Genomic DNA, 22,703 nt, shown 5'->3' with positions numbered 1-22,703 from the left:
CACCTCTTTGCCCTTTCAAAGGGATGTAAAAAGCAAGTGTGATCTACAATCTGGTATTACCATCTCAGGAAAACATAATCAACCTCTGTTCCATCAGTGAAAAGACTGTTTGCACTCTCATTTTGGAAGGTGCTAATGGCTACCATCAAAAGCTGTCTTTGATCTTCCTCCATTCATTGAGCATGTTAGAGCTAAGAACAGCACTAACCCTCCTGAACAGAATGAGCTCTGCTCCTTCAGACAGCAAGACCACTGTAGGCACTAGTGAGGCCAGCTAAAGTAAATTAAATCCTATGGGCAGAGTGGATGTCACTGAGAGTGACTGCATGCCCAGTCCATGGGACTGAAGCAGGTTTCACCTCTGCGAGTTCGGGTAAGAAGAGGTAAAGGTTCACAATTCAGAGCAGCAGTGATGGACAAAGCAAGGAAGAAGGAGGGTTGGAGGGTTTCAAGATAGAAGTTAGAAAAGTGACATCCAGCTGCAGCTCCTCGTGCTTCTCCCTCATCCACATTCTCACTCCCGTGGCACTTCTTCAGCTGTGCAGAAGCAACAGTTTTCCTCACCTCCATTTTCACATTTTCTGTTCTGTTCCTTGAAGCTATCTCAGTTTGGAGACACAGCTGGGAAAACAGCCTGGCTTGGAAGAGGGCCTGGCAAGGGACAATGCTATGGGCTAAATGTGAGGTGACATGCAGGCAAGAGAGGAGGATTAACACCTTGCTCCACATTGCCAGATAGGCTGCACATCAGAACAGCAGCCTTGAAAAACGCTGGTATTCCCAGGCACATCAGGCTGGAAACTGCCTGCTGCTGTTCATTTCTGCGCTGCTTGGGGAAACTGGGACCTTCTATGCACCATTCTCTGCAAATGCAATTGAGCAGAAGAATTATTCACAGCATATCATTTTTTTTTTTTTAATATTATTTCTAAGGTAACAATCCAGTGAGACAGCAAATATTAGCTAACTGCTCTGGAGAAAGGCCAATAGCATTATCTTTATAGAAACTATGTCTGCCTCAAAGCCTTTCTGCTCTTTCAGTCTTATCAGAATGAATGGTGTTGGCTAATTTAGCAATAATATGATGTTTTACTGGGTTTTCTCCTTGCAAGTCAGCCAGCTATGCTGCTTCTTGAGAAGCTGATGCTGTGAAGTATTCATTCTGCCAAGATGCCCACTGACATTTTCCTTATTCGTACGATGGGTTTTTTGTCATTGATGTGCAGACTTCTACATTGCCAGAATGCCCACATAACAGTTGGACCATCTGTTGACCAAATGTGAATAAAAATAAGCCAGCTCTAATCTCTAGTGCAGACAGTGGTGCAGTTTTTCAGTTGCAGATTGCAACCATTTCCGCTCACAGGCTGACCTTAATCAGACTCCTCTTACACAAAAGAATACATCTTTTTGGTTCATAATGGATATATGTTTAGTCCTCATTAAAATATTTCCTTTCTTAATATACTTGCTATTTCATTTTTTTAAATTGATGACATAGTATAGTCCTTATTGTAATCACTATGTTTCTATATACGTACAGAAAGTATATCCTACAGAAAGTTAAACAAAATTAATAATTAAAAACCAAAGAAAGGGTGGGTTCCACTTTCACTAAAATGAGACCTTCTTCCATTTAGGCCTAAGAGTATTAATGATAATGAAGTTTAGTTACATATTAGTATCACCAATAAACCAACTCAGAATGAATTCAGTAGGTCATTTCACCTTCAATCACATTCAGGTGTTCAGGATAACAGACCTGTCCTACCTAAGTGCCTTACAGTGACTGGCTCGCACGCTGTCTCATGTGGCAATTAGAACTACCTCTGAGCAGCACATAGACTTCCATGCAACAGAATACAATTTGCAACATGACAAAGCTCTCAGTTAAACACAGTGCAGTCTTCTTGTTTTCTTTGCCACTATTATTACACTTCTAAAACTCTGACAGCCATGCAGCTGAACCACAGGTATAGCAGAGATACTGCCCGTGCTGTCATGTCACTATAAAAGCAGCAAGGAGAGAAGATCTCCGTATCCATGGAGCATCCAAAAACAGAAAGAGCAAACCAGTTTCTGTCAAATATCAAGTATAAATATGCTTATAGTCAGATTTTCTGTAGAGCTCCGATGAACAGTGCTCCTGCAGCTCACAAGCTGCTGCTTCTTCACCAGCACCCCAGTTTGCCATTTTCTAGTTAAGATTGCTTAACCAAACATGGCACAGAGTAATAACTGAGGCTTGCTTCCCATAAATCAGAATCTCTGGAGCCTGAATTAATGGCACACTAATTAAAAAAGTGATTGCTGTATTACAAACTACAACATTTTCCCACTGTGTTAAAGAAAACAAAAATTGTAAACTGAACATGAAATATTACAATACCATGCTTTGTTCCCTGAACAAAGCTTCCAGAGGACATGTAAATTTTGGAAGAAAAACACTTTAGGAAAGGCTATCTCTACGCACCACTGGGACCTTTCCGCCTTCTGGTAACCACTAAGGTCACCCACTCTTAGTTATGGCTCTAATATGCTGGATGGACTCACTCCAGTATTAAGGACTTGCTTATCACAGCCAGCATAGCTATCCCCCACGCATGTATTCTATCTGCTTGCTGGCCGATGCTAGAAAACCTGTTTTGTCAAGGATTCTGTGTATCTTACATAACTATCAAGCTGTTACAATCTGTAAAAACTCTAAATCTCACCATTCTGAGTCTACTTTTTTCAATCACTTTAAGAACATTTATTTTTCCCCTTTTTTTTTTTTACTGTTAAGTGTCTATTCATCTAAAGTATCTCAGTACCATTAAAATTCCTCTTACATCTATTATTTGAATAGAAAATTGAAGTTTTCTTAAACTGAAGTGTTCCTTTCAATTTATTAAAAATAAAAAATAATAAAAAAAGGAAAAAAAACAGGAAAAAAACAAATGAAACCCATGTTTGAGACAAGCTTTTAAAAGTTTCTTGTCAAAATGCCAGAGCAGAGAAATAGTCCTCCAGCCCTAAACCAAGGATAAATTTCTGAAAGCATTAAAAAGAAGAAATGAGGCACTCTGAGACTAGAATATGTTCATTGAATACAAGAGTTTAAAGAACATAAAATATTAATGTTACTGTGGGAAGCACTATCAGGTTTTCATCCAGAATATTATCTGCAATTGTGATCATCAGTGTTCAGAAGCAGCTCACTCACAGCGCGTTTGCTGAAAGGCAGCTTGGAGGTTGTTTGCAGGAGCCAAGAATCTGTGTTGTGAGAAGAGATGGAAGAACAGATCTTCCTGAACCTCAGAGAACAAGGGCCTACCATGGCAAGACTTCCACAAATGAATCAGTGTGAAAAAGTAAAGTGGGAAAGAAGACTGCATCAATCTAAGGTCAATGACTGATAAAATAAAATGGAAGTTGGAAGTTTAGTGGTTTGAAATACTTACAGATAAAGTTAGGCTGAAATAAGAATGTATTTAATCACTGAAGAGACTCTGAGACTCTGAAACTGTTCTGCCAGGCACAGTAATGGGATGGAAAACCTAAACAGCTTTAAGACAGTTGAGCAGTTTATGAAACTAATTAGATAACAGGGTCAAAAGCTGACAAGTTGAATTTATGATTCAAAGGTCCTCGCCTCCTGTAACAAAATTAGTCATTCCTACATTTTAATTTGTAATTTGTCCAGTGCTGCTGACAGAATATAAGGAAATCAATCAAACTGCAATGTGTAGCATTTATTTTGGCCGTGTTTCTGCATGTTTCCAGGCATAAGGGCGCAGGGAATTGCTGGAAAAGAGGAAACGCTGCTCCCTGGCTGTAGAGCTGCACAGTGGCCATGGATGCTCAGGCCTTCCCTGTATTGTTTCTACAGCTCGGATCTCGTTCAGAACTCAGGACCTGCCTGCAAAGACCACTGGGCTGTAGGATACTTGCTTGTTAAGATTCTTGACAGTTTCTGACAGCTCTGCTGCCTCCACCTCCTGCCTGACCCAGCTACTGACATCTCTCACAGTTTGGCACAGTAATTTCACATGTAGGGGATTTTATCTGACCAACTCTTCACTGTACAGTACATGCTTTTATGTCCTGTTTCACTGCAGCTGAAACTCCTTCTCTTCTCTCCCCTGCAGCATATCCCTTAGAGGTGTTTGATCTCTCCAGAAATAAAACCTTTTCTTGACAAGGCAAGCTTTCTTTGAAATAAAGCTTTTCCATAAATCCTGATCTTCGATTCCCCTTCTAGCACAGGGGCTACACACCGTATATCCTTCACTCTGTTCAGCAGCATCCATGCAGCCCTTTTTACGCCTCTCCCTTCAGGGGACAGGTAGCACGTAGTTGTTCCTGCTCCAGAAAGTGGATGACAGTTCAACCCCTTCTCCTGTGACCTATTTCCTTCAGTATCTCTGCAGGCTGGCAGCTGCCTTTTGCTAGGTGCTATCACCTCCTCTCTTCATCACCCTCAAGCTGAGGTGACAGAATTCGGTGGTTATTTCAAAGTCACGTCACAAGAATTCCTTCAACTTCATGCTGACTTACAGCTTTACAGAGATGTGTCCAAAGCTTTCTGCAGACACTGCAGCAGCTGAGGTTTGCATTTCAGTCTTTTCCACTTTTCCATGTCATGCAGCAGGCACACAGCTCTTTTGAAAGCCTTAGAGAAAAATATCGGTAACAGTTCCTTCTGCGTCTTTAGCTTAACTTAGTTCTGTGTACTTTAAATTCTCAAGTGGGTATTTTCTTCCAGCTCCTGCCTGCACAACAGTGATGCTTCCTGCCTCTCTCCTGGGCCATCTCCAGCTCTAGTCTCTTCATTCCTATTTTAAGTTACAGCCTCCCTGGAGATGTGGCCTGTTCAGGTCCTTGAGCTTTCTGGCCCTTCGTACAGACTGACCATGGACTAAGGAACAAGTTCCCATGTGATTTCTCAGCTTTCAGCCTCTTCTAGACCCTTCCCTACAGCCCTGAGCACTTCCAGGAGCTGGGAACCAGGTGGCATTTTCACCAGCTGGGCTCTGGTTGTCTCTTTTCAGTCTGCAATCTGTTAAGCTTTGGTGGCAGACTGCTGTGTTCCTGTCCAACCTTCCAGCCCTCTCTCAAACCCACAATACAACCAAACAGAAAGCTTCTCTCTGACAGCTCTCAAACAAATTTGTCATGTACAGTTTCAAACTGGACTTGAATCACATCCAGATGAGGCTGCCTGCTCTCCCCAGCTCTCTCTTGACCTGGGGCACATCTGTGCACAGAGGTGACTTCCATCTGTGCCTACAGCCCCAAAAACCTTGGACCTCCTATGCAAGACCAGAGAGAGATACCAGGCAGACATGATGTCTCCTTCCTGGGGCTCTGTCTGGCCTCGCTGCTCCCAGGGAACCTGCAGCACAGTGTCAGAGCACTACCTTGAATGGGCAGGTAGCCTGGAGGCTTACAGCAGCTTCTCCAAATAATTGTGGTATTGAAAATGGATTTTATAAAAAGCAAAGAGAGAAGTAAAAAAAGATATATGATAAACTTTAAGGAGAACTGACAGATGGGAAATGTTGAGGCTCCAAACCCCATGAGGTTTTCTCTACATTTTCAGTTCTGCTTAGGATACGACACCGGTACATGCCTTAGAGCAGTGTGCTAGGCAAAGCCTACAGAATGCACAATATCCAGCCTTAGGACTTCAGTTAGAAAATGAAGTAATATCCTCTACAGCAACAGAAAGACATATATAATGTATGAATTATGCTCATACAGTCTGCTCTCAGTAAGGGTTTACCTCAACTCACAAATACTACACAAATCCTCCTCCTGCCACACCAGCCTGGCCTGTTCCCCAGCCCAGCCTCTGGGCAGCCAGCTCAGCCCTGTGGCATTTCTTAGTGGCAGATCCAAACTGCATAAGCTGACGCTAAACCATTCTTCTGAAAACATACTCAAAACTTACTCAAACTTTTGCCTGCAATGCATGCTACCTACAGAACAGCTACACATATAAAAACACCAAAGCATTTTGTGCAAGATGAAGAGAACTACTGTAAGGCCATGCCAGAGTGGAATAGGTCTCAATCCCTACTAACATGGGGGAAGGACCCTTCCTTCAAAAGCAGAACCTCACCAACTGCTCCCTCCAGTAGACCATCCCACCCTTGAAAATCACATGGAGCTGAAGCACTGAGCACAGCATTTACTTAGTTAAACAACTGATGACTGAACTCACTGTAAATTATCAAGCTATCCCTAAAATAATATATGTTTTGAGCCTCAGAGAAGTTGAGTAGCATTTTGAAATACCTCAGCATTGGCATAAAACTACTCCCACACAAGTCTGAACTCCATTATCATGCAATGGCAGAGCTGACATTCTCTGAAACTGCTCTCACAACTGTCTGAGCCAGGAAATGTTGGAAATGTTTCCACCGTCTCTTTCAGCCATATAGATTTCACTCATTAAACATACCTAGAGCAAAAAGTTTCTGAGCTGCAATAGAAACCAGTGGTAATGTTTATTTCTGTGTTGCCAGATAGACAAATGCCATATGGACTGTATGGGTGTCTTCCATCACCAGGCCCATGTAAGATTTTGTAAGCTACAGGCATGGAGGAGGATTAAACAAAATACAGTCCAAGACTAAGCCTCACAGAAAAGCTTCTTACAGGCAATGGAAAGGATTTCTCAAACATTAAACTGTCTCTCCTTCAATTCCCCAGTAACACTTTTAGAACCTTAAGAGAGGAGATATTTTCATTAGTTGTAAGTGGATAGAACCAGACATGTAGAGAAAGCTAATACTCGTGTCAGCTTAAACATATGCTCATAAGTTAAAATTTTATTCACACTGGAGGCAGCAGAAGTAGTTGCAATGTTTCAGCACATCCAAAAGCATCTGAAAAATTACATAAAACTGCACAACCAGACTGCAAGTATTTCTAATTTCGAGTAATTAGTTTTTATGCCCCCTCATCCCCCTTTATTTATATTTTAAGTAATTATTTGGTTTTCCATATTTGCAAATATACAGGTAGGTGGATGGCTTTATCTACCAGCTCCTCCAAACACATACTTAATTTTGTACATATCAGCATCCTGATACAGACAAACTACTCCTGCTTTAAAGTACCTGTGAATATGTAAGGCCACTCAAAACCAAAAATATTTGGGCTGGTACTAAAACCACCTGTGTGTTGACGTAGCTACATAAATTTGTATCCATGAGTAGCTGCAAGGATGCATGGAGGGAGGCAGCTTTTGTGGGGTTGGAGCAGTACAGTGAAGTACACGCTGAAAAAGGACTGTCAAGGTGAGCATTTGCAGAACTGCCCACAATGCAAACCAGTGGTTCTCCTGCATTTTCACACTACACAGCCCATCGGGAAACTTTTATGCTCAAACTACAAAGTATTCCAAGCATCTGAAAAAGTCCTATGACATGTAAAACATCAAATTCATGGAACCAATAAATCGCAGTATTTTCTTTACTGTATTGTTTTTCCCCTAAATATCTGCATCCTCCCTACATTACATGTATACTACTACTGGCAACAAAATACATGTTTATATTTGGAGATAGATTCACTCTTTCTTTTCCTTCACAACACAGCTGTGAGAACTCTCGTAGTAACAGTTCCTCCATAATTCACAGGACTGGGAAATCCATTGCAAGAGACATTTTTCCATTAGCAAACAACCACAGTAAGAATCCAAGGATGATCTATCACAAAGTGGAGTTTGTTTCTGCAACTGACAGATCAGATTAGCTTTAATTATCATAACTCACCATGTGCTAATAAACATGGTTATTCTATTAGGAAGATCAGTGATGTGAGTCCTCATCCCAGGACATTCCAAAACTCTGCCCATAAGTGCTCTGAGGCCCATAGCTGTTGTGCCGTGATTATGCAGGTTAATATAACATACCATACTGACATCTTACAGGTGAATAGAAAGGCACAGCAAGGTTAAATAACACAGCTAATATTAGTGTTAGAATCCAGGGCACTGCTAACTGTGCTGGTGTGAGCAGCAGGTGACACCCTCTTTGTTTCATATTGTTCTGTGATACGACAACTGTCATGGTTTTGTGATTTTTGGTTTTCGGTATTCCACATCATAACATCATGTGGGGCAGTGGGAGTTTAACTGTTGGTGCTCAAGCTCTGGGTGCCTGCCTGGAAGAGAAGAACAACTACATTCCCCAGGGGACTTTGCGGTCACAGAGAGTCTCGAGATACAACTCCTGGCAAGGTCACCTGATGCGCTCTTCTTAGCCTGCTCTTCATCGGCTCTTCCCCCTTTTCTCCCTGCTGCTCAACTGGACTGCGCATCTCACCTCAGCTCTCTGCGTTGTGGTGAGGCCTACCCACCTTTCGGACATTCTCTCTGTCATTATATTTGATTTATTAGCTTCAATTTTAATTATATTATAGTGTGTTATCTTGCATTCTGATAATATATTTAGTAAAATAGTTTGTTTCTCCTCAGATCATTGCCGCTGTTTTTAATTATTTTGGGGTCCCCTGTTCCCTTTTTCTGGAGGTGCGGATCTGCGGATCCCTCCGCCCCGCTAGTCACAGAACTGGGCCAAACCAGCCCGTAAACCGTTGACAGACAACAAATCTGAAGCTCCTTCCATCAGAAATTTGAGCTCCGTGTCTTACAAAGTTTGGAGTAACTTCAAATAAATTGGCAGTTTTCCTGTCTCTTTACCAACATGCTAATGTTTCACACATTTCAATGAATAGCTTATGCTCACATAACCTTAAACAAGCCATTCAATCTGGAATGAAGCATGGCACCAAATACTTCGTTCTGTCTTTTTACCATTCTGACATTTCTACTCTTCTACATTATAATGAAACCTGGAGGATTTGTGGAGCTATATAAAGAGATATTTATATCTCACCTCTCTACAATTGTTTAGCAATTAAAAAAATGCAAAACGTTTAAAATATGTAATTCTTTTGATTAAGTGGCTAGAGAGCATGCATATTATTGCTGTGCAGAAAGATATAAATTCTTTTGATTAAATGACTACTAAATATGCATATTGTTAAAGTTGTTCCTGAAGTTTCATTATATTTAATTCCATGCAACATGCCCTACTGCCTTTAGAGCCGAAGACTGGAAAATTTACTAAATTCTTGTGCTATTTTTCCCCTTAAAAATTATTTGTGAGTTTAATGCCTATAAAAAAACCTATTTACTATGCAGCGAACTGGAATCTAAATAAATAAAGATTCAAGGGACCACTCCTGGTTTGGGTTCAGTACACTACAACTTAGGTTAAAAAATCAAAACCATAAGAGAGGCACCAGCCATCTTCTGACACTGTACTACCTACTGCAAAGGGACAAAGGCCAAATTCCTGCAGGTGTCAACTACCCAGGATTCAAGTGCATCAGGAAAGATTTCCACTTTCAACTGAGATATCTCTCCCCAAAATGGGTCACCTCAGATGTTCACAAAAACAAAGAAGAGTAAGAATCAACACAACAGCAGGAAACACAGACTGCATCCCAAACACAAGTTGCCTAAAAATACTTTTAAAGACAGTACAGAGTCTTAATAATTTCTTTTGATCTTTTGGACTTTGGCACTCAGACTTACAGTTTATAAAGACTAAAATTATAGAAATGAAAAACGGAGCTCTTCAGTTCAGCCATGGCTTCCTGAAAGCCTCCAGACCTTCGCACACGGGACAAGCAGAGGTGGATGAAATGTGCAGCACAGCCCTGGAACAAAGCAGTTTCCTCGTTTAATGGTGCACAGCTCAAAAGCAGCTTGCCCTTCTGGAGGTCAGACTCAGTAAACAGCAACATGCACCTATTACCAAAGAAACCTAAGATGTAAACATCTCTTCCAGTCTGAAATTTCAGGTGCCTAGAAAACAACCATGAAAACAAGTCCTGTTGGAAACACAAGAATAAAAGCTTACTGGTTATTGATTCCTGAGCTGTGGCTACATTGCAAAAGGGTATAAACAATAAATAGATGGTTGGAATTATGGCCTCCAAGGGCTTAATTACCTGTGTCATTAGGTAGTGGTAGTCTCTCTAAAATGATACTGACTGCTCTTCTACAACTAAGCAGTTGATAATGAGGTAATAAAAAATACATGACAACACACAGAGAACAGGGCTGGAATAGTGTCATATGGAGCATCATTAGCTTTGATGCCAATGAACAAGTAGGGCTGAATTAAAACATTTGCAAACTGTTCACAAAAAAACAGTTTTTTTGTGACATCGAAATATTTGGCCATTAATCACCTTCAGTGTTCTTCCTTGCTAGATATGCAATACCTACAAAAGCAAAGCAAAGAAAAAGAAGGAAAGAATATCAGGGTGTGAATAAGATGCAAGAAGAACAGCAGCTGCATTAAAAAAAAAAAAAAAAAAGGGAAAAAAAAAGAAAAAAGCAAAGACACTTATGCCTCTATGTTAAGTGCCATAAAGCACTTTCTGAATATTTCTGATCACATTACTCTGTCACAGCTATTATCCATTGCATGAAGCAACAACAGGAAACAAAAATGAGATCACACATGCTCGAAATGCCAAATTCTACACTATTGAAACTCACTCCTTTAAATTGCATTCTCTTGGAGACTAATTGAATAAAAATGTGAAAATCAGTTGTATTCCTCTGCATATAATTTGCTCTGAAACATACAGAAAGAACACTGGCTCTTTTGTGCTCACATATGCTCCCATTTTCCTCTTTCTGAAGTTATTTCCCTGGTAGCAGACCCAGTGTCTGAAATCTCTCTTGCTTCTAAGTTCAGGAGGAAAGCTGTATGATGCCAGTAACCAGATGAGAAGATGAAGGGACACTTTAGAGGGATGGCCACTGCCAAGAGGGAAATAATAGTAACAGGAATATAAGGTTGAGTGAAGGGATGTGGAAAAGCATAACCTGTGACTTTGGTCCTCAAAGTAGAGCAACTGGACAAACTAAGATCTGGGTTAGAAGAGAGAAGGAAAGGTACAGACAGATGAAGTTTTGAGAAAGTCAAAGAGTGAATGGAAAGGAAGATCCTTATGTCTTGTGTAAGGATGACAATTAAAGAGAACAGAATAAACGATGTAAGAGAATTTTAGAAAAAAAGAAGAAAAATTCAAATGTAAGCAAAATGTAAGGAAACAGAGCAGAGTAAATCAATAGAAAAGGTAAATATAAAAAGAAGAGGGAACATCTAGACATCTCTAAATTGAAAACGTTCAATTATTTGCAATGTACTGGAATTTCATGTGCAAAAACAGGAGAGTTGTTAGCAGGGACTTCCAACAGAATATCATTTAAGAAGGGTGTAGAGAAGGATTTTTAGTCTAACTACAGCCCTGAATGGACAATAACAGTATCACTCCCTCCCCCCTGCTCAAGCACTCATTCTTTAATTGTCTATTTTCAGCACAGCACAGGATACGCTTTAAAACTGCTTTCCAGGATTTTAGCCATGCAGCTCCCATTGTGTTTAATGGGGATCCTGTGAACAGAGCTCTGTGTAAGACTTTCAAAATGCTCTCCAAAAATCTCTAAATAATGCACTAGCTGAACACAACCCTGTTTACTTCTCATGGCACACAACTAAAACTAAGATTAGGTCTTTTATATGAGTAGTATTTATTAGGGAGTTCATCAGTGTTTCCTATTAGGCCATTTTTCCTCTCTATTAGCTATCTATTAGACTATTTAGCATTTCCTTTTTTTCATAGTATCTATACCAATTGGTAAAACTCCAAATCAACCACACTTGCTTCAGAAAGGAAGATCCAACTGTTAACACATCTGCCTGAGAATTGAGAAGCACTTCTTTAAGACTTCATGCTGTGATAGGATACCTCTGTGACTTTGTTTCAGATTTTCCTCTGAAAATTGATTTAGCAGTTTCTACCCCATAATGGCTTTATGACGATAATAAACACCAGTGAAGCATTAATCAAAGATTCATCAGACACAGGAAAGAAAGAACGTTCCGATATTCATCTCCTCTCTCCCTTCAAGAGGAGGGCTGTCTCCATGATCAGGTCTGAGATAATATGAAAGTTTTGAGAAATGTAAATTCTCACCCGCTGTGCTCTATAAAGAAAATACTTTGGCTTCTGTGCTTTCACCTTTCAGAGGCAGCATTCAAAATTAATCCATGAAGATGCAATTTTAATTAGTTTTCTTGCACCTAGACAGTGGATCATATTCCATCACGCCTTGCAATATGATCCTATAAATAGTCTCAGCTACATAAAAAGCTTCAGGTATTTCAGTTTCAGGGGACAGATCTTCAACCTCTGCAAAGCAGAACAAAATTATTGAAGAGAAAAGAAGGCTACCATGTTCATTAAGCAAGTTTATCCAAAAAACAGCAACAAAATAGCATACGGAGCCTACATTTCTGGCTTCAGAAATGAACATCAGATGTATTAATATCAACAGCTCACTATAAATGTATGTTATTACCTGTACCATGCAACTTGTGCTACCATGGAAGCAGAAGATTGTTTTAGGTGTACAAATACTTATGCTTAGATAACTCAAAAAATAGGGTCAGGAAAGAAAATCCTTCAGTCATGAACTGATTGGGCACATTTTGCCCAGTCTTATACAGCAGATATTGGACACAAATGTCTGCCACTAAAATCTGGATAAATACCTGTAAAGCAAAAAAATCAGCATTTTGCAAGATTCTGAGTTTGTTAATGGAATGCAGAGAAATGAGATGACTAGCAACTACGTGTACCAGCTTCAAACTGTACTTGCATGAATTATTGCAAAATCGAATAACTTTGGGTTACAGTTCATTTCACAGAATCAGAGTCTTTATGTCTTAAGTGGAGAAAGAGCATGAATTTTAGGCTAATCTGGTTGAAACAAAGCTTCATAAGCCTGCTCTACTAAGAAATAATTTAGGAGTTCTCCTGAGGGACATTTTCCCCTTCTAAGCAAGAACCAACACAAATAAAAAGATCCTTCTGAATCCTTAATTAAACAACAAAAAAGCTGTAAGAAAACAATCATCATCTTATAATACACCATTACAAGGCAGGAGACCCAATTTAGATATCAATGTTCATGACGGGAAAGGGCAATAACAATAAAAAAGCTGAAAAGTCCATGACAGAGAGAGGCTGGGTTGGGCACGTGGGGAATAAGGGGATAACGGATAACCACAGAACAGCAGTGCTCAGAGTCAGAGCTCTAGCATCTCCATTTGTTCTTCAGAAAGGAAGGACATCTTACATTCATCACAAGCAAAAATCCAACACAGGGTGGGTAATCTTGTGCATGATAGAGGATTCTATTAGCATGAGAAAATTTATGTCAAGTATCTCCCGCACCTATGGCCAGGGAGGATGTGATTCCAGGCTAGTTAAACAAATGCAATATAACCTGTGGATGTTGGAGACCTCCTGGAGTCCTGCTCATGATAGAAAAAGAAGACTGCTAAAAAAAAATAGCACCCAGATCAGATACAGTGTTTCTGTTGGTGTAGCAGAGCCACACAAGTGAGGTGCTGTCGATGCAGATCTACCTGCTAGCTCTCTGTAGCAAACACAATGTAAGTAAGTAATGCCATCCTGCAGAAAATCTAATCTAGGACTGACTGTAAAATGAAATAGAATTATCTTACATCATCCACATTCACATTACTTTTTAAAATAACTGCTACAACAATAATGTGTATTATCCTTATTTGCCTGTTTTATTAGTATTTTCTAAACAACATTTTCATTCCAAGATTATTATAAAATAAAGATGCTGACAGTATTTTTATTAGCACAGTGTTAGCACTGTATTTTTTTTTTTTTTTTACATTTGTTAAGCTCATTGCTAATGAGCTAATTTCAAAGAAATTCCAGATAAATAAAAAGAATGATGATATATATTTTCTTTAATCTTCATTATCCTAAACACACACTTGCAGTTCACACTACAAAGCACATTGTGTGTTTTGAGAAATCCCTTGGCCTGCAATCCACATTGTTTGGAATGGTATAAATTATAAATCCAACAATATTTGGAATTGCAGAAGGAATACGTTAACCCATCTTGCAATAAAGGCCACATCCATATGTAAAACAGGGGCTTCATCGTTTTGGCATTTACATTAGTCTAGAGAGAGGAAGGGAGCCAAATCTATCTTGGTGGGCTGATCAGTTCCAGCATCTGACTCCTAACATTGTTTAAAAAGGACAAATCTTTTAAAATTTGAGTAAATGTGTCTTGATTTTATAGATTATAACCTCATCTCTTTGACCAAGTGGAAACTTCCAAGATTTAAAACTCATTTGGGAGCAAATCTTTCAGTTTATCACTGATGGAAAATAATAAAGAAAAAAGCTACTGTATCTGCATATAAAACAACTGTTTAACTGTCTACTTACTATTGGCATCCCAGGCTGCTTTTACAGGAGTTGTTCCAATAAAGTACCAGTAGTACAAACTTGCCTTGTAATAAACAAGTCTTCAATTATGAATATAAAGATCAGATATTTCTATGTTGTCTAGAATATGCCATGATAAAAAAGGTATCTAATATTCCTTTATTCGTGTAAATTTATTTACCATAATGACAGTGAAAAAGTCAAACATAATTCTGAATTGTTCTAAATGTCAAGATCTAATGGTGGAAATCTGAGCTTAAACAGCATCTAACACTTACACGGTCATACATCTACTGCAGTAGGTTTTCACTACTGGCAAGTGGATGGCACACTGCAGTTTGAATCTATCTTTAACAAACAGAGGTTTCATATAAATAAACTTGGGAAATAAAGCCTGGAAAACCAAAGACATTTTAACAAGCCACACAGTGGGCAACCAAGACTAAAACATTCAAAGCCATGCAGCACTTATTACACTGTATTTTGTCCTAAAAGGTATTTTGTCCCAAAAGGTCCTATTAATATTAGTAAAGATAAAAGGCACAGTAAAAGTGAGGTAACTTGCCTACAGCCAGTCAATCGAGGGCTCAAACTCTCTTTCAGATTTCCATGACAGAAATGTCTGGCTCGGTTAATAATTTAGTCAAGAACAAAACACAGCAGCCTGGGTTTGCCCTTCATTACCAAACTGCACCAATTACACTTTGCTCCTATTTTCCACTATAACTTAAAGGCATTCTTTATTATCTTAGCCTTTTCTGTAGACACAACATGAACTCTCTGGCTTGGTTTAATCTTTGCTCCAACTTCTGAATATTTAAAGTGTAATGTAGAGTTGAAGTATAAGTTTTTCCTGTGTAAGCAGTGTATTGTTTTCTATTAGTTTCTCTAGCATGTGGACAGCACATGCAGAACAGAATCAGAAAAAGAAATCAAATGAAAGTTAATTATTTGTATTGTCTTAGCACGGCCTCTGTACAGCCAAACATTTAATCACAATACAAGGGAAATGTACAGAAAGAGCTACAGGGAAGCTAACAACAGAAAGAAAGATTTATTTTCCTAAAGTTTAGAGGACTTTTTTTTTAAATCAATTAAATTTGCAAGTAATAAAGCCAGGCACATGCATGACTGGTTATTTACCTGGCGAAGATTTACCTCAGCCAGAGCAAACAGGCTATCATTACACAGAGGGAAGAAAAGCTATGGGTGGATACGAGCTGCACCAGCAGATTTAACTGCCGGAGTATTCCCAGAGCTATTATATCTGTCATGCTCTGCATTCAACTTATATGGCTGAATTTACTCCTGAGAGTTCGTTTTTAGCTGAGAAATCACTCAGATTCCATGAAAGACAGCAATATAAAACTAGGACATGGAGGAAATATCTACCAAAAGGGCATCTGGTCTTTAACACTAAGTCAGACAGACAGAGTCATTCCTTACACAGAGCTGCTCACAGTGTCCACCCTGGACACAGAGTCAGAGCACTTAACAACGTAGCACTTATGCACCTCCTCTGTGTTGCTGGTGGATTTTGCTAGATCACTGCAAGCACATCAGTTTGGGCTTCAAAGCAGGTTTCCAACTATCCTCAGGAAGAAAAAAACACCATGCTAGAATTCAGAAGCTGCTGGACAAAAAGGTAACGCTCACCATTACACTGCACCTGCAGTTTTAAAGATGTGCCTTATCACATATGTGTGAAAAGCAGAGAGGTAAAGTGAAGATAATACCTGGCTCAACTTTTGTTGTCTGTGATCAGTGTTAGGAAATACTGTCTTCCTATTATTATTATTATTAAATAATCTTCTAGTGGTACCTTTGTTACTTTAAAGTTTCACTGCCATTTTGATTGAACACTATTTACACGTATTCCTTCCAGTACTTGAAGGGAGCATATAAACAGGAGGGGGAATGGCTGTTTACGAGAGTGGATAGTCATAGGACAAAGGGGAATGGTTTTAAACTGAGACAGAGGACATTTAGGCTAGATGGTAGGAGGAAGTTTTTCACTCAGACGGTGGTGATGCACTGGAACAGGTGGTTGTGGATGCCCCATCCCTGGAGGCATGCAAGGCCAGGTTGGATGTGGCTTTGGGCAGCCTGGTCTGCTGGTTGGTGACCCTGCACATAGCAGGGGGTTGGAACTGGATGAGCATTGTGGTCCTTTTCAACTCAGGCCATTCTATGATACACCATTAAACACGCATTTTATCAGTTTGGCTCCACTGCTTTCATTTTCATGCCCCACTGTTTAATTATTTCGGAAGCTCTGTGCCTGCACTACATGGCTACAACCTAGTGCTGATACTGCTATACATATGACAGGCAGATTTAATTTACTCAAATATTGAGCTAACCTGAATTTTAAGAACTTAATATTTAAAGGAAAAAATAGCAAAGAAGAAACAATTACCAAGAATATAATTTCAGAAATTCTGCTGGACAGTTTGCCTTAAATATTTTGACTGCCTTTATTCCTACAGTTATGAAAAAGGTATCTCAGTGAATTAGCATTACTTTCAGGAACTCATGATTGCACTTGCTTTTGATATAAGAGTTAGTGACTACGTTGAGCTCTACAAAAAGCAAGTTTGGGGATCTTAATGCAGTATTTTTCTAACTTCTGAACTAGATAACAAATGCATACTCTACTTAGAAACACTTAAAAATCCATTAACATGCTCCAATAATATTTTCCAGGAGATATCCCCACAAGCTATTCTGCATTATCCTAAAGATGTACTTCTCACTTGTGGTCCATCCTAACTCTGACCACAGGGTGAAACACAGCCTTCCTCAAGCCCATTGCACATGGCCATCCCTAGAAAAGTACAAATCCATTCTGGAAATAAGTGGGTTTTGAAGAACACTACGATTAAAGGTGACATAAGCCTACACCATAATTCCCATGCCATTAACGCTTCAAAACTGACAACAGAGACACAGTATCTACAAACTGCAACAAGTGCTAACGTGACCAAATCCTTTTGTATCTATCCTCCTTGCAGGGAGCTTAATCAAATAAATTTAATTGTAATTACAAGGGACTTGGTTTCCATTTAATTTTAATTATTTGCAATGTATACACACTCTAGAAAAACCTCATTAAGATGGCTCAGCCAGTTTGTTTCAAATTGGACCTGTAAGTCTACGCTTACGACTATCCATCACAACTGCCACCCGTTCATTCTAAAGGTTCTGATTAATCCCTTGCTGCAATCAATCCAAACTAGTAAGTAATAATGAATGAAACTGTTCTCCAGTTGTGTAAGAAAGACCTGACCAAACAAGAGAAAGGCTTTCACTGCTCAACATTTCTGTTTCCCTTGCTGCCTCCTACTCTTCATTTAGGACAGTAAACTATGTCATGGGGATGCTACCTCCGCTGTTTCCCTCAAAGAAAATGGTCTTCAAGTTCTTTGTATTCCTACTAGAAGCAAAGTACTGCAATAAAGAAGAAAAAGATGCTCTGACCTCAAGTTCAATGGCAATAGCTGATTTTTGTATAAAGCCTATCCACAATACATTAAACACCAATGTCTTGCTATTTTGCTCTGAGCAACAGTACAATCAAATGTTGTTCAGAAAAAAATCCTTCATGTAGCACTGTTATATTTTTCATTTCCTCCTCTTCCACTTCTCCTTCTCCCCATCTGAAAACATTCTCTTTTTCTCTGAGTAATGGAAGACTAAAGTACTGCAGAATAAACAGCATTTGTAACACAGTACTATGATTAACTAAAATTTTTCAGTAATAAAATTGATTTTTCTTTTAATCTTGCATCTGAAGAGGCAGCATTTGCTTCTTTTCCCACTACCTGGGATTTTTTTATAACATGAAAATCATCAGCATGTTAAATTCACTGGTTTGAAGACAACAAATGCAACAAGACCTGCGGCATGAACAGGAGTCTATTGTACAAAAGCACTTCTGTGAAGTCAGCCAAAGCTAAATCCTGGGGTTCAGCTGTAGGTCAGTACATAGCTCTTTGCAGCCCAAGTAAACAATCGAAAAAGAAATCAGCACTATCTGAAAACCTTATTTGAAATCCTTATTTAAAACATACTATTAGTAAATGCAACCCTTGTTTTCATGGGATCCCTAAAAATCACATTGCCCGTACCTTATGTTTTTTGTATATTAGTAGCAATAGAGTTACAAAACATCACTGACACATTAATTTCCCTGGTCATAAAGAAATTCTGTTTAAAAAAGAGTTACTTTATTCTCAAACTAAAATTAACAGCGTTGCAGTGAAAAAGTCATAAAAGATCTCACCAAACCAAAAACCAAACACCATACAACCCAGCTCCTAGATCTCACTTCCACCAGTACTTGCCTGGAACCACTCAGTGCATGTTCTTATCCTCAGTTTTCACTTTTTATTAACAGACTCATCAGCTGCGAGCCATTACAAAAGTCTGTTGTTTGTTTGTTGGTTTAATTGTTGCCATTCCCTGCAAAGTGCCTGGGAAGTTATTTCATTCCTGCAGGAGCTGTTGCCCAGCTTAGAAACAAATTGTGGAGGGTCTAATCCAATTCAATGGAATGCATTGAGATCTAGGTAGATATTTTGGGTGAAATTCCTTTACTACCAAGTCAGGTGTGTTGCAGTAGCATTAACTTCAAGTTAGAAGAGGAGAAAAGCAACAGGAGTTTGTCTTTCAACTTAGAAGAATCCAACAGATTATTTCAGAAAAACAAAAGATTTACAGCAATTTTTTCACTGACTACACCTACAATTCAACCACTGCACCTTCCACAGATACATATTATGACAAACAATAACAGACAATAGGTTCAATAAATATTCGCACACCTGCATTAAAGACATGAAAAACCTGTGATATGTAATGTAAGTAGGAACTGAATAGCTTTAATTCTATTCCATGAGAAAATGTGCCCCAAAAAAAAGGTTTTTACAAAGCACTAGCATCACTCCACAGTAAGGAATTGTTAGAAAATAAATGGATAAAAGCACTTGAACTAAATAAAGTGTAACACAGTTAATAAGGTTCAGTGATTAGGCAAGAATACTTTTCTCTTCACTGCACCTATCATCTCATGTTACTATTCATGCCATTATGTAGCCCTAGGTCACTCAAATTCATTTTCATGAGGTAACATTATAACCTTGCAGGTTATATATATATTGGAATCAGGCATAATAAAACAAAAAGGTTAATTGTGCATTCTGTCAGGATCATGAGGCACCAGGCCATGACCATCATTTGCCTGGTAAATCTTATCTTGGCTTCTCTGATATTTAAGCTGTTTTTGACTGAATGGTATTTTTTTCATTTTCTAGGTTGCCTAAAGGCTAGGTTTCAAAATAAAGTATCAGTGTCAGGTTCTTTTGCTTATACCCTGAGTTTTCCTACTAAAATTCCTAGTTTTGACAATGTTTAGTGTATTCTTGTAGCTCTCCCACCTCCTAATTAATCAATATATTATTTGCTTTTGTAGTTTAATTGTTTTATGAGCCTTGTCCTCCATGCCTACAAGGCACAAATCATGTCAATAATATGTACTTAACAAATTGTATCCCCTGCTGTCAGCAATCAAGACTCAATGAGGTTTGTGCACAATATAAATAAGGTTGAAATGTTCAGAATGCCAGTGAATTCTTACTCTTCTGGCCAAATTTAAGTGAAATGGAGAAGGAGAGCTCATCCCTGCTGAGGACAATTTCAGATTTCATTGTTATAATCACAGTGAGCCAGATCCCCAAGAGAGCTTGTGTGTCCAAGTGTTGATCGCTGAGGAATGAGGAACATGGCAGAGCAGAACTGGAGTTATCAATGGTCACCAGATTTGGTGCACAAAGCTATTGCTTCCACCAGGGGCGAGAACTCAGAAAATGTAATCACAATAAGGATAGTTTGAGAGTCAGAAAGGCTCTAGCTGGTGTCTCACTCAGCAGGAAGACTTTATGAATCACCCTCCAGAGACACCTTTCTTTGTGCATTATAAAGAGAACCTGTGTGTCTAATTAGGGCTTGTTTATTCTCTCTGCAGATAAGTTTTAATTTCCCTTTAAAAATCTTTTTACTTTTTTTTTTTTCCTTTCCATATTATATTCCAACTATATAACAGACTGACACAGCCTAGAGAAAGAGGAACTTATTCACACCTTTGTTCCTTGAAGGCAGTGAACTTTCTTACTTCATTAATTGGAGACTGTGTATGCACAGGAGCAGCTGGGCAAGGATATTAATATTATCACTCTGCTCCAGTAATTAATAGCAACTCCTCTCATAGCACTGATAAGGTAGGGAACACATTTCATTCCTTGTCCTTTTGTGCTTGTGAAACACTGATGGAAGAGAAAAAGGTACACGACTCAAGCAGTGACCTTGTATCAGGACTGTAACTCCTCCAAACTAACCCTGAATCAGTATGGAGCCATTACAAGTGTCCAGCAGTAAACAGTATGGGACGCCCACTAAAATTTTAGAGAGCATGCAGCTCAATGAGGCATTTCAATTTCATCACAACCCTTTATTAATGGCAATTATAGCCTGAAAGATGCTAATACAAGGTACTTCAGAGACAAGGTACTTCAGAGACTAAGCACAACATTGTTCAGTTTTGAAGACAGTCTGTCTTAGTTACCAGTTTCCCTTTCCAAGCACAGATGTATGTCCTGAAATTTTAGTGTCCTTCTTTCCCTGTCACTTTCAGAGGTAACTAGAAATTGAAAATTAGCAACAACTTCTCCTGTAGATGGAATAACTTAGATTTAACATTCCTCTTGTAACTATATTTTCTGAGTTCATTTCCATAAATTATGTAAATTATAATTCTTCTTTTATTCTACATGGAGTAGTGAAACACACATCCATGTGTAGCTTACACAGGTAGAGGAAAAGCCCAAAGAAGACAGACACTGCCCCAGTTGCATATCATTAGTGAGACACGCTTTGACACTGTTGGCTGGAGAGAGATGAATTCTGGTTCATCAACCAGAGAGACTGACTGCATCTTGAAAGCGAGGTATGAGAGCAAAATGCATAAAACTCTATTTGGACTCTGACAGAGCTCATAGAAAAAAAAATACACGTCAGATTCTAGACTTTGAGATCCTCAGAAGACAGCATAAGAAATTTGTGAAGTCTTTTAAGAAAACTGTCATTGGCCCAGGACACTTGCAAATCCTGTAATCACAGAACCATAGAACAGCCTTGTCTGCAAAGGAATGCTCTGGGCTGAAAGGTCATCTAGCTCCGGTTTGATTTGATGTTCTTTAATAAAAACAAGGTAATAAAGAAGCAGAATTTTAGTTTATGCTTCCAGTGGGCTATTACTTAACAACATCAAATGAAATGATGAGTTTAAAATTAAAAACCTCCCAGGAGTGTATTTACAAGTTTTTTTGTTTTTTTTGTTTTTTTTTTTTAATTAGAATTAATAGCATAAAATGCTGATTGCCAGCATGCAACTTAAAGGAGATAGATTATAAATCCTCTGAAGAAAAAAAAGGGGGGATTAAAAAAAAAAGGATAAATAACCTTTCAAGAAGAAAAACCAGAATATTAGGAAAGAGTACACTGAGTGAAAACCCACTGGATTGCCACGTGTTCTCTTGGTATTCGTTTAGCTTGCTATTAGTGATTTCTGCTGTGATTGCCATCACTACTAAATCAATAGGATTTCTAAAGGGAATGAAGTGGCCTTTTCCAATAAAAGCAAACAGAAGTTCTCTTTAAAAAACAAAACCAGACAATGGAATTTGATTTTTTCCACTGTATAGAAGTCTCCTACCCAGTGCCTGCAATCCCACAAAGCAAGTGGAATGGCACAGACAATGGGCCAGGACATGACTGAGCAAAAGCATGTCACTGGAAGACATCTTTCCCTGCCATCAGTATCGTGGCAATCATAAATCAGAGTGACAAGCTGCTAGAACATTTAAATGGCCAATAGGGTTTGAGTAAAATAATTGTCAGAATTTTAACTACAGCAGCATCAATGTGGAAAATTTAAGTAGCTGTGAGAAAAAGCCTGCATCACAGAAATACAAAGCTCTGCTGAAATCAGAGGATAGTTTTTCTCAATGGAATAAAAGTTAAGAATAAAATTAAAATCTCAGATATTTAGTAAGGATACAAGGTTCACATGTAAAAGGATAAGTATTCATTCTAGATGTCACTTTTATGTACATGGCAAACTTTTGCTTGTTGCCTTTTAACAAAGGTGACAATGGGCAACAAATCAAATGCTAACCATGTATTAACATAACTTACTCCAACGTCAGCCTCCACATTCATTCTCAGCTGGAAGACATTTGCTTTCCTCACTTGTGAATTCCACCCTTTAGCAACAGCCA

General features: G+C 38.8%; 1 protein-coding gene across 2 annotated transcripts in view; it reads right to left on the bottom strand.

The window, feature by feature from the left end:
* The window catches only part of NCKAP5 (NCK associated protein 5), a 442,999-nt gene that overhangs the window by 130,574 nt on the left and 289,722 nt on the right, over positions 1-22,703 (bottom strand). The window lies entirely within an intron of this gene.

This window comes from Phasianus colchicus, chromosome 7 (assembly GCF_987193195.1).
Source record: "Phasianus colchicus chromosome 7, bPhaCol1.hap1.1, whole genome shotgun sequence".
Lineage (NCBI taxonomy): Eukaryota > Metazoa > Chordata > Aves > Galliformes > Phasianidae > Phasianus > Phasianus colchicus.
The sequence above is the reverse complement of the archived record's forward strand: the minus strand, read 5'-3'. Positions and strand labels throughout refer to the sequence as shown.